Below are 14,110 nucleotides of genomic sequence, written 5' to 3'. Positions count from 1 at the left end.
TGTTTCAGAACCTCTTCCCATCGTGCCTGTTGAACTGAGATGCTCTTTCCTTCCTCTTTAGCTTCCCTGGGGAGAAAGATAAGTGAAGGACACTCTTTTTTGACCCAGGTTCACATAATGGCGTGCAAGTCTGTGCATTTTTGTTTAAAGGAATGAGATTTTATATGGGCTTTACTTGTGACACGTGTTCATGCTAACCTAGCTGTATTTATTTCAGCCTAATATGCATCTGTGTTACACATTGGAGGAAAATATCTTTGCCATGGGAATGATAATTATTTTTCTTAAAATTGTTTTTAATGTTAAAGAAAATCAGAAAGTACCTTTCCCAATGTGGCCCACAAGCCGTTGGTTACAGAAGTGGAGACACTGGGGCCGGTACTGTGTGCATCCTCAGTACTGGTGGGGACCAGTGAGTGGCTCTGTTTAAAATGCCATTTCCCCAACCTTTGGATTTTTGTTTTTGTTTTCGGTTTTTTTGTAACAGTATGTCTGAAGCCAATTACGATTCCAATAAGCTGCACGTGGTGGCAGGTACCTGTAGTCCCACCCACTTGGGCAGCTGAGGTGGGAGGATCACGAGCCCAGGAGTGTGAGGCTGCATTGAGCTGTGATCACACCTGTGAATAACAGCCTGGGCCACATAGCAAGACCCCATCTCCAAAAAAAAAAAAAAAAAAAAAAAAAAAACCCAACAAGGGTGAGAAGTAACTTCCAGGCATAGTGGGGTCTGAAGTGGAGGGCCACAGTGAGCAAGGCCGCTGCACCAGTGCCCTTGCGTGGGGAAGCAAAAGGTGAGCTGAGACCCCTGCTCCATGAGTGCCTCACCTGCACCAGCACTTTCCCTGGGTGTCTCAGCTCAGCCTTTCTTTGATTCTAGCCAGACCCTGATTCTCCAGGAAGGCCTGAGTAACCCGGTGTGTTTACTGACCTTCGCAGATAGGCTCGGCTCTTCCCAAACTTGTCCTCCAAGCTGTAAGAGCCACCTGGAGCTACTCTGAATTACTTTCTGTGTCTCCTTTCTTTTCCCATCCCTGCTCAGCACCTATATTTTTCTCTCCTGGACATAGCCTGGGATGTGGTTCTTTCCAGGACCTCTCAGCCTTGCAGGGGGGTGTGTCTAGACCTGACTGAGTTGACTTCAAACTTGAGGGCTTGACCAAATGCTGGAGGCTTGTAGCCCCTCCGTGATTTAGACAGAAGGGCGAGCAAGCATGCCTCTGTCTGTATAGTGCCAGCATGGCTTGGAACAAAAGCTCTGGCATCACTGTTTGATTAATAGGATAAACATGCAATTGGCCTTACAAATCCAGAGGATTATGTTACCTTTTATTTTTTTTAGTAGATTTATTTTTTTCTTTCACAGCTCTTTTAGAAAAGTGGTTTAACCTATGTATATGGTTAGTTTGTCAGCATTCTTTTTGAGGTGGGGAGGGTCTGGCTATGCTGCTCAGGCTAGTCTTGAACTCCTGGGCTCAAGTGGTCCTCCCACCTTTGCCTCCCATGTAGCTGGGATTACAGGCACACACCACCATGCCCAGCTCTTTTAGTAGATTTTTAACTTGAGTTGGAAGAAAAAAAAAATGATAAAAGGCTTGAGGGAAATAGCTTCTGTAAAAGAAAATGAAATTTTGGTACCTCCCCATCCCCACCCCGCCAACTGGTTATGCCAAAGGGAGAGTTAAGCCTGGGAATGGAGTCATGCAACTGCTGTTCTTTTTCCCCAAACAGAGCTGTAACTTCACAACAATGTGTCATAGGGTTAGACATAAGCCAGGTCCCAGGATGGTAAAAGGCTGTATACCTCCCGATGGCCTCCCTCACAAATTGCTCACAGGGACATCCCTTGCTAGCCCCTAAACCTTTCAGGATACATGTCTGCTGTAAAACCAGTACATGCCAATTGTAACCTTGGGTCTGCAAGCCAAGTTTAACTCCTCAATCCTGAATCCTGTTAAATCTCACACTGACAATGTTGATGACAAGCTTACCTTCCCAAGTGCAGAACACACTCAAGACAGGATCAATCACTCTTCCTGCTTGACTCTCCTCCATTCCCTCTTTTCAAAGATTTACCTTATCTGATATAAAACATACGGGTGCTGAGCAGTTATTAGAGCCTCATAAGAATAACCGTTTGCCTCCCTGCCCCCACCCTTGTTTCCCTCCTGCCTGCCCCCACCTCACACACACAGTAAGTTCCCACATCCTCTTTGGAAAAGCAGAGGTCACAGATGCTTCAGTGGCTTGTGTTTTCCCTGGGTGCGTCCTCAGACTTGGCTCAATAAACCTCTGCTGATCGAGACACTTGCCTCAGTGACCATTTTTGTTGAACACCCTTCTTTTTTCTACATCTGTTAGGGGCAGGTTCATATTTTCTTTTCTATCTTTTCTTTTCTTTTTTTTTTTTTAATTTATTTGAGACGGAGTCTCGCCCTTGTTGCCCAGGCTGGAATGTGTGGGGGAAAGAAAGAGAGATCAGACTGTTACTGTGTCTATGTAGAAAATGGAAGACACAAGAAACTCCATTTTGTTCTGTACTAAGAAAAATTCTTCTGCCTTGAGATGCTGTTAATCTGTAACCCTAGCCTCAACCCTGTGCTTGCAGAAAACATGTGCTGTATTGACTCAAGGTTTAATGGATTTAGGGCTGTGCAGGATGTGCTTTGTTAAAAATGTGTTTGCAGGCAGTATGCTTGGTAAAAGTCATTGCCATTCTCCATTCTCAAGTACCCAGGGACACAATGCACTGCGGAAGGCCGCAGGGACCTCTGTCCAAGAAAGCCTGGGTATTGTCCAAGGTTTCCCCCCACTGAGACAGCCTGAGATATGGCCTCGTGGGAAAGGAAAGACCTTACCGTCCCCCAGCCCGACACCTGTAAAGGGTCTGTGCTGAGGAGGATTAGTGAAACAGGAAGGCCTCTCTGCAGTTGAGATAAGAGGAAGGCATCTGTCTCCTGCTGGTCCCTGGGAATGGAATGTCTCAGTGTAAAATCTGATCGTACATTCTATTTACTGAGATAGGAAAAAACTGCCTAATGGCTGGAGATGAGACATGCTGGCAGCAATACTGCTCTTTACTGCACTGAGATGTTTTGTAAAGTCAAACATAAATCTGGCCTATGTGCACATCCAGGCACAGCACCTTTCCTTAAACTTATTTATGACACACAGTCCTTTGCTCACATGTTTTCCTGCTGACCCTCTCCCTGCCATTACCCTATAGTCCTGCCACATCCCCCTCACCGAGATAGTATAGATAGTGATCAATAAATACTGAGGGAACTCAGAGACCAGTGCCGGTGCAGGTCCTTGCTTGCGGAGCGCCGGTCCCCTGGGCCCACTTTTCCTCGTCTATACTTTGTTTCTTATTTCTTTTCTCAGTCTCTTGTCTCCACCTTGTGAGAAATACCCACAGGTGTGGAGGGGCAGGCCCCCTTCATCATGCAGGGGCACAGTCACGGGTCACCACAGCCTTAACCTCGGCTCAAGTGGTCCTCCCACCTCAGCCTCCCAAGTAGGTGGGAATACAGGCACGTGCCACCACGCCCGGCTAATTTTTCTGTTTTCTAGACAGTCTCGCTATGTTGCTCAGGCTGTTCCCGAACTCCTGGCCTCAAGTGATCTTCCTACAGCAGCTTCCCAAAGTCCTGGGATTACAGGCATGAGCCACTGTATCCACCCCCTTTTTTCTTTAAGTAAACGTAATGTGAGCCAAAGTGTTTGGAAAGAGAGACAAATTCCTTTTGATACACAGATGCCAAGTGTTTCATGTGTTCTTTTCACTGTCCTATCAGTGTTGAATTTACTTCTGATCCACTTTATTTCATTCTTTTGGCTCTAAAAGTTTTCCCCTTTTAGAAGGATGTTTGCAGACGTGTGTATGGCAAGCTTAGCTAGAACCTTGTAAATATTATAGCTGGAGTTCTGAAATTTTCCTGACTTTTGACTTTTCCTGTGTGGAAACATTTTTTAAAAAACATGTTAGGGACATTGTGGAGTTGGTTGGAAAGAGTGGCCCAAACCGGGCTGAATGGGCATGTCTGGAGATCCAAGGTCCGAGTGGGCTTTCCGTGCTGACATTGCTCAGCTGAGTGCATTGTGCTGCACGACCTCAGGCCACGACGTTGATTTAGTTCCACTCGTGCATGATGAGCTGCCAGCTTTTGTTTGGATGTAACATAAAAACTCAAATTGCCTTTTTCCTAGCACAGAGCAGGAGAGGGAGAGGGGAAGTGAGACTCAGCAGACACCAATGGAGGGTCCATTAAGAGCCAGGTCCATGCTGAGCAACGGCCAGAGAGACAGTGTCTGGGACGAGCTTGGATTCTGGATGAGGCTGGGTGTGGGAGCTGTGGCCGTGGGTGCCGGGGTCAGCCCTGGGTGAGGCTGGCTGTGGGAGGTGTGGCTGTGGGTGCCGGGGTCAGCCCTGGGTGAGGCTGGGTGTGGGAGGTGTGGCTGTGGGTGCCGGGGTCAGCCCTGGGTGAGGCTGGGTGTGGGAGGTTTGACCGTGGGTGCTGAGGTCAGGCCTGGGTGAGGCTGGGTGTGGGAGCTGTGGCCATGGGTACCAGGGTCAGCCCTGGGTGAGGCTGGGCGTGGGAGGTTTGGCCGTGGGTGCTGGGGTCAGGCCTGGGTGAGGCTGGGTGTGGGAGGTGTGGCCGTGGGTGCTGGGGTCAGCCTTGGGTGAGGCTGGGTGTGGGACCTGTGGCCGTGGGTGCTGGGGTCAGCCCTGGATGAAGCTGGATGTGGGAGGTGTGGCCATGGGTGCTGGGGCCAGCCTTGGGTGAGTCTCGGTGTGGGAGCTGTGGCCACGGGTGCCGGGGTCAGCCGTGGGTGAGGCTGGGTGTGGGAGCTGTGGCCATGGGTGCCGAGGTCAGCTCTGTGTAAGGTTGGGTGTGGGAGCTGTGGCTGTGGGTGCTCAGGGCCAGCCCATAGGCCAGCACGCTCAGGTAATGGCCATCTGCAGAACACCCTGTCCAAGACCAGGCTGCTTGGTGTCCTCTGATTTCCCCCTCAGGACTCTTGTGGAGCTCAGTGGTGAGGGGAGCCCAGAAGGCATTGTGCTGGGCCCAAGAGAATGAGAATTTTGGAGCACAAAGGTGCCTGGGATCAGGTTTGGCTTCCTCATTTGATATCTCAGCTCAGGCCCAGAGAGCATAAGCAGCTTGACTCGGCCACACAGCTGCCCAGGAGTGCAGCAGAACTCCCCAGACCAAGCTGCACTGGACTGGCTTGTGTGGAGGTGGCCATCCTTAAATGTGCCCCCATGGCAAGGAGGGACAGGGCAGGAACCTTGGGGAAGACCAGCATTGCAGTGCATCTGCCCAGTGGATCCCAGGAGTATAGCTGTCCCAGGCAGTGTGCAGTGTTACCTCATTCGTTTGATTTGCATTTCCCTAATTACTTATACTGTTGAGCATCTTTCTGTGCACTTTTTGCCCATTAATGAATCTTCTTTTGTGAAATACACGTTAAAATTTTGATGCTGACAAGTTGCTGTTCGTAGAGGTTGCCCCGGTTTATTTCCCATCAGCGTGTATGAAGCCTGCTTTCCTATGGCTTCATCAACAGAGTGCCAGTCTGCTGTGGGCCAAGTTGTGTTCCCCAGAATTCGGATGTTGAAGCCCTAACCTCCAGTACCTCAGAATGTGATTGTATTTGGAGACAGGTTCTTTAAAGAGGTAATCAAGTGAAAAGTAAAATGGAAAACATGGTTTCTCTACTCAGCAGAACACTTCTAACACCAAACGTGGTCTTTCCACACCACGTAATTCTCCAATTCTCTTCAGAGGCCCCTGGATGTCCTAGAATTTAACCCAGTTCCTCACTACCTGGAGTTAGTGCAGACCCCATAGGTTAAGGGCTCAGTTCCATTTGGCTTCCCCCAGTTCAGAAGGCAGTCACGAGTCCCACGTTGTGACCTGTGCATCTGAACGACTGACTTTAAATCAGGAGTCCCCAAGACCATCTCTGGGGGTTGATCATCTGATAGTGTGGCTTGCAAAGCTCAAGGAAACATTTACAAATGTTTACCGGTTTATTATGAAGCTGTGACCAAGAATGTGGATGAACAGCAGATGAAGAGGTGGATGGGGTTTAGCTGCAGCCCCGCCCACCCTGGAGGCTGGGGGTGGGATTATCCTAATCCCAGGGTTGGTCCATCTGGTAACCAGCCGCTTTCCTCCAGAGTCACCTCAGTAATATAAACGCTGGTGTAGTTGAAAGGGGCTTATTATGAATAACAGAATTCCCTATTACTCAGGAAATTCTGAGGGTTTTGGGAGCTGTATGTCAGGAACCTAGGACCAAGACTAAACATACACTTTTTGCTACACCACAGTATCACATGAGGCCATAAGGGTGGCTCTGGTTCTATATGACTGGTGTCCTTATGAGAACAGATGAGGACACAGGCACATGCAGGGGAGACATCTGCAAGCCGAGGAGAGGCCAAAGAAGAAGCCACGCCAACTTCTTGATGAGACGCCTCTTGATGGCTCTGGAACAGAAGGAAATACATTCTGTTTCAGCTGTCTGGCCACGGTGCCTTGTCACAGCAGCCCAGCCGACCTGAGGCACAGTCTGACAAGCGAAAAGTCCTCTCTCTCGGTGGGGTTTGTATCTCTCCCGATGAGCACAGTGGAGCATCTCTCCACATGTTCAAGAGCCATTTGTATTTCCATCTTTGTAATCTAGATCCTTTGCTTTTGGAGGGTGGGGGCAGGGTAGGTTGTTTCAGTACTGATTTTAGGAGCTCTTTATTAAGGGAATTAACCTTTGGCCTGTGATGTACATTAAAATTACCTTCTTGTTTGTCATTTATCTTCTGATTTTATTCTTTCCTATTTAGAAATTGTGACTTTTATATAGTCAAATTTCCCACTCTTTTAAGGGTGAAGCAAAAGCTGCATTTTATTCTAGATCTTTTTTGGGTTAAATTTTTCTTGGTTCTGAGTACCTTCTGACTCTGATGTTCTATAACATTATGCTCTGATTGAGGGGCACAGGCAGGTAAGAAAGCACTTACCCACGAAAGCTTGGATTGAATAACAGGTATGGAGAAATCACTCATAAACTGTTCAGTCAGAATCCACCTGGGGGAAACCTGCTGGACCTGCTCAACTTTAAAAACTCAAGTGTATGCTGTGAAGGTGTTAATGGAAAACCCAAACTGTAAAATATCTTAAGGAGGTTTATGCTGAGCCAGTATGATTGACCGTGGCCTGGGGAAAACACAAACCCAGGAAGCCTTGATAAGTGGTCCTGAGGCAGTTAGGGCACGACTCTGTCTTACGCATTTTAGGGAAGCAGAAGTCACAGGCAAAGTCATACATTAGTACACTGCACTCCAGCCTGGGCAACAGAGCGAGACTCTGTCTCAAAAAAAAAACAAAAACAAAAACAAAAAACAACAAAGAAAGAAAAGGGGTTGTGGAGACCAGGGTTCTCATTATACTTAGGGAGCCTCCAGATAGCAGGCTTCAGAGAGAATCCATTGTAAATGTGTCTTATCAGAGCTGATTCTCTCCTGGATCAGGAAGAAGGCCTGGAAAAGGAAGGAGATTCTCTTCAGAATGTAGATTTTCCCCACAAGAGACAACTTTGCAGGAGTACTTCAAGATATGGCAAAGAAATATAGTTTGTAGTAAAGTACTTCCAGGGCTTGCTATCTGTCTTATGATGCTGTGCTAGAGTCAAGCTGGTATCTTATTGCTACAGGAGTCTGCCTTGTCAGTCTTGAGATCTGTTTTAATGTTAATGCTGGTCAGTTGTGCCTGAATTCTTCTAAAGGGAGGAGGGCATAATGGGGCAGTCCAACCCCCCATCCTGTCATGCCTGAACTAGTTCTTCAGGATAACTTTGGAATGCCCTTGGCTGAGAGGAGGGCACCATTCAGATAAAGGGGGGGGGGGGGCTCAGAATTTTATTTTTGGTTTACACCTCCCATACATGAGGACATGCCAATGTATGAAAAGGGGAGACTTTAGGTCTACAGTCTAAGTCTGGCTCCTGAAACGCCACACTGATAATGTTGATTACAAGCTTATTTTCCCAAATGCAGAGGAAAGACAAACTCCCTTCTCCACCTACCCGGAGATGTCTGTGGAACTGACTCCTCCTTTAGTCCCTGCTCCTCTTCAAACGTTCACCTTATCTTACGTAAAATGTAGATTTACTGGGCACCAGCTCAAGGCCCATGGGAATAGAACCATTCCCTTACTGCCTACCTGACCCTCTTCCTACATGCCTTCTGCACTTTAAAGGAATGTGTAAATACTAAACCTCCAGAAAACCTCTTCAGGAAAACAGCCACAGATGGAGCTATCCCAGGTTTTCCTGGATGCTCCCTAAAGCTGCTTAATAGGCCCTGAGGGTTGAGACTTCTGCCTCAGTCCCTCATCTCACTTGTCATACTTACGGAGATAAAGAGCTCTGTTCCTCCTCAGCTCAGTTAAATCTCCATCTGCTGTTTTAACAAATGCAGCTTGAAGACAGATTTGTTTATTTAAACATTCATCCTGTCAAGGGAGATTGGCCAGCAATGATTAGACCAAGTAAAAGTTGTTTGGGGTGCTCAGAAACCAGAAGTCTGTTTTAGCAAATGTCTTTTCCCTGCACCCAGCTTGGTTCCTGCCAGAGGAAAAACCTTTTTGTGGCTGCTTTTTTCATGCCAATGCTGTTAGCTTTTGGGTAGAAAAGGAGGGAGTTGAGTTTAGGAATCGTAATGTGAAAAATACAGACTCCAGTGTTGTGGGGCTCAGAACAGCCAGACTTCTCACAAGGACCCGTGCATCTGAAACAAAGACTTGGCCCCTGGGACTGAACATGGCCTCTGAAGTTTCCAAAGATTCCACTTCCTGTTCTCCTAAGCACCTCAAATATTTTATGCCATAGCGGCCTTTCAGCATAGTCAGGTCACAGTCAGGTCATGTGCAAATCTGTTCTTTAATCTGTCTGCATCCTGCTCATTCCTTGAAAGTAATTCATTACTTTTACTACAAGTTGAGAAATAGGAGATGCAGAGTAGAACTAATGAAAGATCCCTTCCTTCATTGTCTTTGGTCTAAAGATAGATGGTTCTGTGGGCCCATCAGTCCTGTGCGCCTCTTTTATCCTGTTATGTGGATGCTGGTGAGGCCAGAGCCAGGAGTTGCCTGGGGCCACTCATCGTCACTGTTTTCCCATCCAGATTCCACGCATCAGATTGTGGGCAGTGAACAGAAGTGAGAATATGTGTGAGTGAGGCTAGGTGAGTGTGGGTTTGTCACCACTGCTGGACAAGGTTTCTCTTACACCTTCCATTCTAACACTTTCCTGTTGTGGCTGTCTGGAACCAAATTATGGTTCTAGGCTGGGGCAAGGGCAGCAGCGTCGTGAAGCTCCAGCACTGAATGCAGCCCCGCGCCCAGTGTCAGAAGGGTGGGGACACAGTGCCGTTGTCACACCCTGCTGGCCAACATGGGTTATTTGTGAAGAACCCAGATTTAAAATGAGTTTAACTATTTTCTATTCAATATAGAATTTCAAAAATGGAAGGGATCTTGGGATTCATCTGATTTCATGCCCGGATTTTACATAAGAGGAAACTGAGGCCCAGCAGGTATTGATGGAGACAGCCTGAGGTGCTTGCTACTGTGTCCCGTCTCCCTTTAGACCAGACATGCTGCTTCATGTTCCTAACTGGTGTTGTGTGCGTATTCCGTCAGTCACACCTGACTTCAGGCTTGCGAGCTGAGGACATTTCTTTTATATCTTTTGTATTCCATCAGATTATCTAAGATTTACATAGAGCAGACATTGAATAATTGCTTATTCCTTCAAAAAGCTGTTTGTCAATGAAACCTATGGGAAGATGTGATTTTTTTTTTTAACCTATCAGATTGTAAAAAATATCTGAAAGTTTGATAATGTGCTGCGTTGCCAAGGGATAGACAGGCGGCCTCATCTGTTGCTAGTGGGACTGTGCATTGGTGTAACTTCTTCTGTGGAAGACATTTTAGCGATATCTCTCCATATGGAAAAGATGCACACTCGTGACCCAAGGGCTCCACTTCTAGGAATTTATCCCTCAGAGGTTATTTATTACAGCATTGTTTATATTAGCAAAAGACTGTGTGTTAGGCTGCTCTTGCATTGCTATAAAGAAATATCTGAGACTGGGTAATTTATAAAGGAAAGAGGTTTAATTGGCTCACATTTCTGCAGGCTGCACAAGCATGGCACAGTCGTCTGCCTTGCTTCTGATGAGGCCTCAGGAAGCTTCCAATCATGGTGGAAGGTGAAGGGGGAGCAGGTACTGAGAGCAGGAGCGAGGGAGGCAGGGAGATACCACACATTTTTAAACTACCAGATCTCTCATAAACTCAGAGCAACAGCTCAGTCATTATCGTGAGGACAGCATCAAGCCATTCATGCCAGGTCTGCCCCTAGGACCTAAACACCTCCCATCAGGCCTTACCTCCAACATGGAATCACATTTCAACATGAGATTTGGAGGGGACGAACCTCCAAACCATAGCAGATTGGAAACAACCTAAGTGTCTATTGATAGGAGGCTGGTTAAGCTATCACACGCTCATAGCTGGAGTCATATGTGTGTCCATGGTGGGTGATGTGGCAGGATCAGGGCTGATCTAGGCTGGGATCTCACAGATGTTGTGGCAAAGGGACTAGATGGCTAAACCCTGAGAGCAGGAGAACGGTCACTAGACTGATTCCAGACCCCACATGGGTGTCGATGGACTTGTTGTTTCAACAGAGCCTGGCAGGGCAACCCAGCCATGGGGAAGATGACAGCCTTCCCAGTCAGGCTGACTTGGGCTTCATGTCAGCTCCAGTATGCCCTTTGTGACTTTAAGCCTATGACCCAACTTCTCTGTCACTCAGCTTCCTTATCTGCACATGGTAACACTTGTATAGCATTATTGATATGATGTATTTTATGTCTGAGGCACAGAACAGGTGGTCAGTAAAAAATAGTTTTTCTGAGCCAATCATGGTAGCTCACGCCTATAATCCCAGAGATTTTGGAGGCCAAGGCAGGAGGATCACTTGAGGCTAGGAGTTCAAGAGCAGCTTGGGACAACAAAGTGAGACCCTGTCCCTACAAAATATAAAAACGTAGCCGGGTGTGGTGGTACATGCCTGTGGTCCCAGCTACTTGGGAAGCTGAGGCAGAAGGATCACCTGAGGCCAGGAATTTGAGGCTACAGTGAGCTACGATTGTGCCTCCTGCCTTAGCCTCCCAAGTGGCTGGGAATACAAAGGCACGCCACCATGCCTAGCTAATTCTATTTATTTATTAATTTTTTTAGAGGCCTTGCTTTGTTGGACAGGTTGGTCTCAAACTCCTGGCCTCAAGTGATCCTCCCCGCTCGGCCTCCCAAAACTTTGAGACTGTAGGTGTGAACTACTGTGCCCAGCTGAGATTCTGTTTTCTGATGTCTGCATCTGAGGCCTCAGGTTCCCCAACATTATAACAAAAGACTAACAAGGACTATAGGAGTTATGAGCCAGGAGCTGTGGTTGAAATGAATATATATGTATATCTCATAATATCACAATAGTACGCAAAAACTTTCCTTCTAGATAGCTCTGTTCCTCCCCCTTTTTATGCTGTTGTTATCACAAATTACATCCTTAAACATTTTGTACTCATCAAGATAGATATATAATTATTGTATTGTGCAAATTGTGTATTATTGGTCTTTTATACCAAATGAAGGGGAATGAAGTTAAATACAAAAAATTGATTAATATTAAGTTTTATATTTACTGATACGGTTACCATTATTGGTACTTTTTATTTCTTCATGTTGATTTTAGTGTAGCATCCTTTTGTTTTAGCCTGAAGGACACTCTTTAGTATTTCTCATTGGTTAGATCTGCTACTGAAGAACTCTCCCAGTTTTTGTTTATTTGAAAACGTCTTAATTTCCCCTTCACTTAAAAAAATGACTTTATTGGCTGGGCATGGTGGCTCACGCCTGTAATCCCAGCACTTTGGGAGGCCTAGGCGGGCGGATCACAAGGTCAGGAAATTGAGACCATCCTGGCCAACATGATGAAACCCCGTCTCTACTAAAAAAAAATACAAAAAATTAGCCAGTCGTGGTGGCGGGCACCTGTAGTCCCAGCTACTTGGGAGGCTGAGGCAGGAGAATGGCGTGAACCTGGGAGGTGGATCTTGCAGTGAGCGAAGATCGTGCCACTGCAGTCCAGCCTGTTTTTTGAGACAGAGCGAGACTCTGTCTCAAAAAAAAAAAAAAAGAAAAGAAAAAAAATGACTTTATTTTTTAGAGCCAGTTTTGGTTCACGGCAATATTGAGCAGGGTAGAAGAGAGATGCCACATGCCCTCCGCTTCTGCCATGCACAGCCTCCTTCACCGTCAGTGTCCTACCCCAGCCTGGTCCTTTCATTGCACTTGTTGAACCCACATCGACACATCATCCCCCTCCAGAGACTAAGGTTTGTATTAGGGTTTATTCTTGGTGGTGTACATTCTGTGGGTTTTAACAAATGTAAAATGACATGCATCCACTATTATAGTATATTACGGAATAGTTCTACTAACCTAAAATTCCTCTGTACTTCCCCTGTTCATCCCTCTCTTCCCTCCACCCCTGGCAACCACTGATCTTTTTACCATCTTCACACTTTTCACTTTTACAAAGTCATATAGTTGGAATTGTATAGTATGTAGCCTTTCACATGGCCTTCTGTCACTTAGCAATATGCATCTAAGATTCCTTCATGTATTTTCATGCCTTCATAGCTCATTTCTTTTTTCTTATTCTTTTTTTCATTTCAGATGAGTAATGTGCCAACATCATAACAGGGTTTCAGGGTAGCACATCTCACACGTGCATGTGAACACCCAGCTATCACACTTATGAACTACAAGAGGATCACTCATTTCTTCTTAGTGCTGAGTAGTAGTCCATTATCTGATGTACCACAGTTTATCTATTCAACTACTGAAAGACATCTTAGTTGCACCCAAGTTTTGGCAGTTCTGAATGAAGCTGCAATAAATATCCAGGTACAGTTTTTGTGTGGACATAAGTTTTCAACTTATTTAAGGAAATACCAAGGAGTACAATTGTTGGATTGCATTGTAAGAATATGTTTGGTTTTGTAAGGAACTGCCAAACTGTCTTCCAGAGAGGCTGTCCCATTTACATTCCCAGCAGCAGTGAATATGAGTTTCAGTTGCTCCTGATTCTTGTCAGTATTTGGTGGTATTAGTATTTTGTATTTTGGCTATGCTAATGGGTGTGTCATGGTGTCTCTTTGTTTTGTTTGTGGTTCCCTGGGGGCATATAATGTTGAGCATCTTCATATGCATATTTGCCATTTGTGTATGTTCTTAGGTTAGATGTTCACATCTTCTGCCCATTGTTCAGTTGAGTTTTTTTTCTTATTGTTGAGTTTTTTTGTTTGTTTGTTTGTTCTGTTTTCTTTTTTTTGAGACAGAGTCTTGCTCTTGTTGCCCAGGCTGGAGTGCAGTGGCGCGATCTTGGCTCACTGCAACCTCCGCCTCCTGGGTTCAAGTGATTCTCCTGCCTCAGCCTCCCGAATAGCTGGGATTACAGCCGTGTGCCACCACGCCCGGCTAATTTTGTATTTTTAGTAGAGATGAAGTTTCACCATGTTGGCCAGGCTGGTCTCAAACTCCTCACCTCAGGTGATCCACCCACCTTGGCCTCCCAAAGTACTGGCATTATATGTGTGAGCCACCATGCCCAGCCTTGTTGAGTTTTAAGAGTTCTTTGGGCCAGGTGCTCACACCTGTAATCCCAGCACTGTGGGAGGCTGAGGCAGGTGGATCACGTGAGGTCCAGAGTTTGAGACCAGCCTGGCCAACATGGTGAAACCCTGTCTCTACTAAAAATACAAAGATTAGCTGGCCATGGTGGTGCATGCCTATAATCCCAGCTACTCGGGAGGGTGAGGCTGGAGAATCACTTTAATCTGGGAGGCGGAGGTTGCAGTGAGTCGAGATGGAGCCGCTGCACTCTAGCCTGGGCAAGAGAGCAAGACTCTGTCTCAGAAGAGAAAAAAAAAAAATGAAAATCAATGGACTCTAAATCCAAGGGTTTATTTCTG

General features: G+C 46.4%; 1 protein-coding gene and 1 non-coding gene across 12 annotated transcripts in view; one reads left to right on the top strand and one right to left on the bottom strand.

Moving 5' to 3' along the window:
• Nucleotides 1–14,110, top strand: part of NINL (ninein like) — a 139,110-nt gene that overhangs the window by 29,847 nt on the left and 95,153 nt on the right. The window lies entirely within an intron of this gene.
• Nucleotides 12,807–12,910, bottom strand: LOC112206592 (small nucleolar RNA U13). The gene has a single exon (XR_002941010.1). It is a non-coding gene; the product is annotated as a small nucleolar RNA U13 (small nucleolar RNA).

This window comes from Pan troglodytes, chromosome 21, assembly GCF_028858775.2.
Source record: "Pan troglodytes isolate AG18354 chromosome 21, NHGRI_mPanTro3-v2.0_pri, whole genome shotgun sequence".
Taxonomy (NCBI): domain Eukaryota; kingdom Metazoa; phylum Chordata; class Mammalia; order Primates; family Hominidae; genus Pan; species Pan troglodytes.
This window is presented reverse-complemented; position numbering and strand designations above follow the sequence as displayed.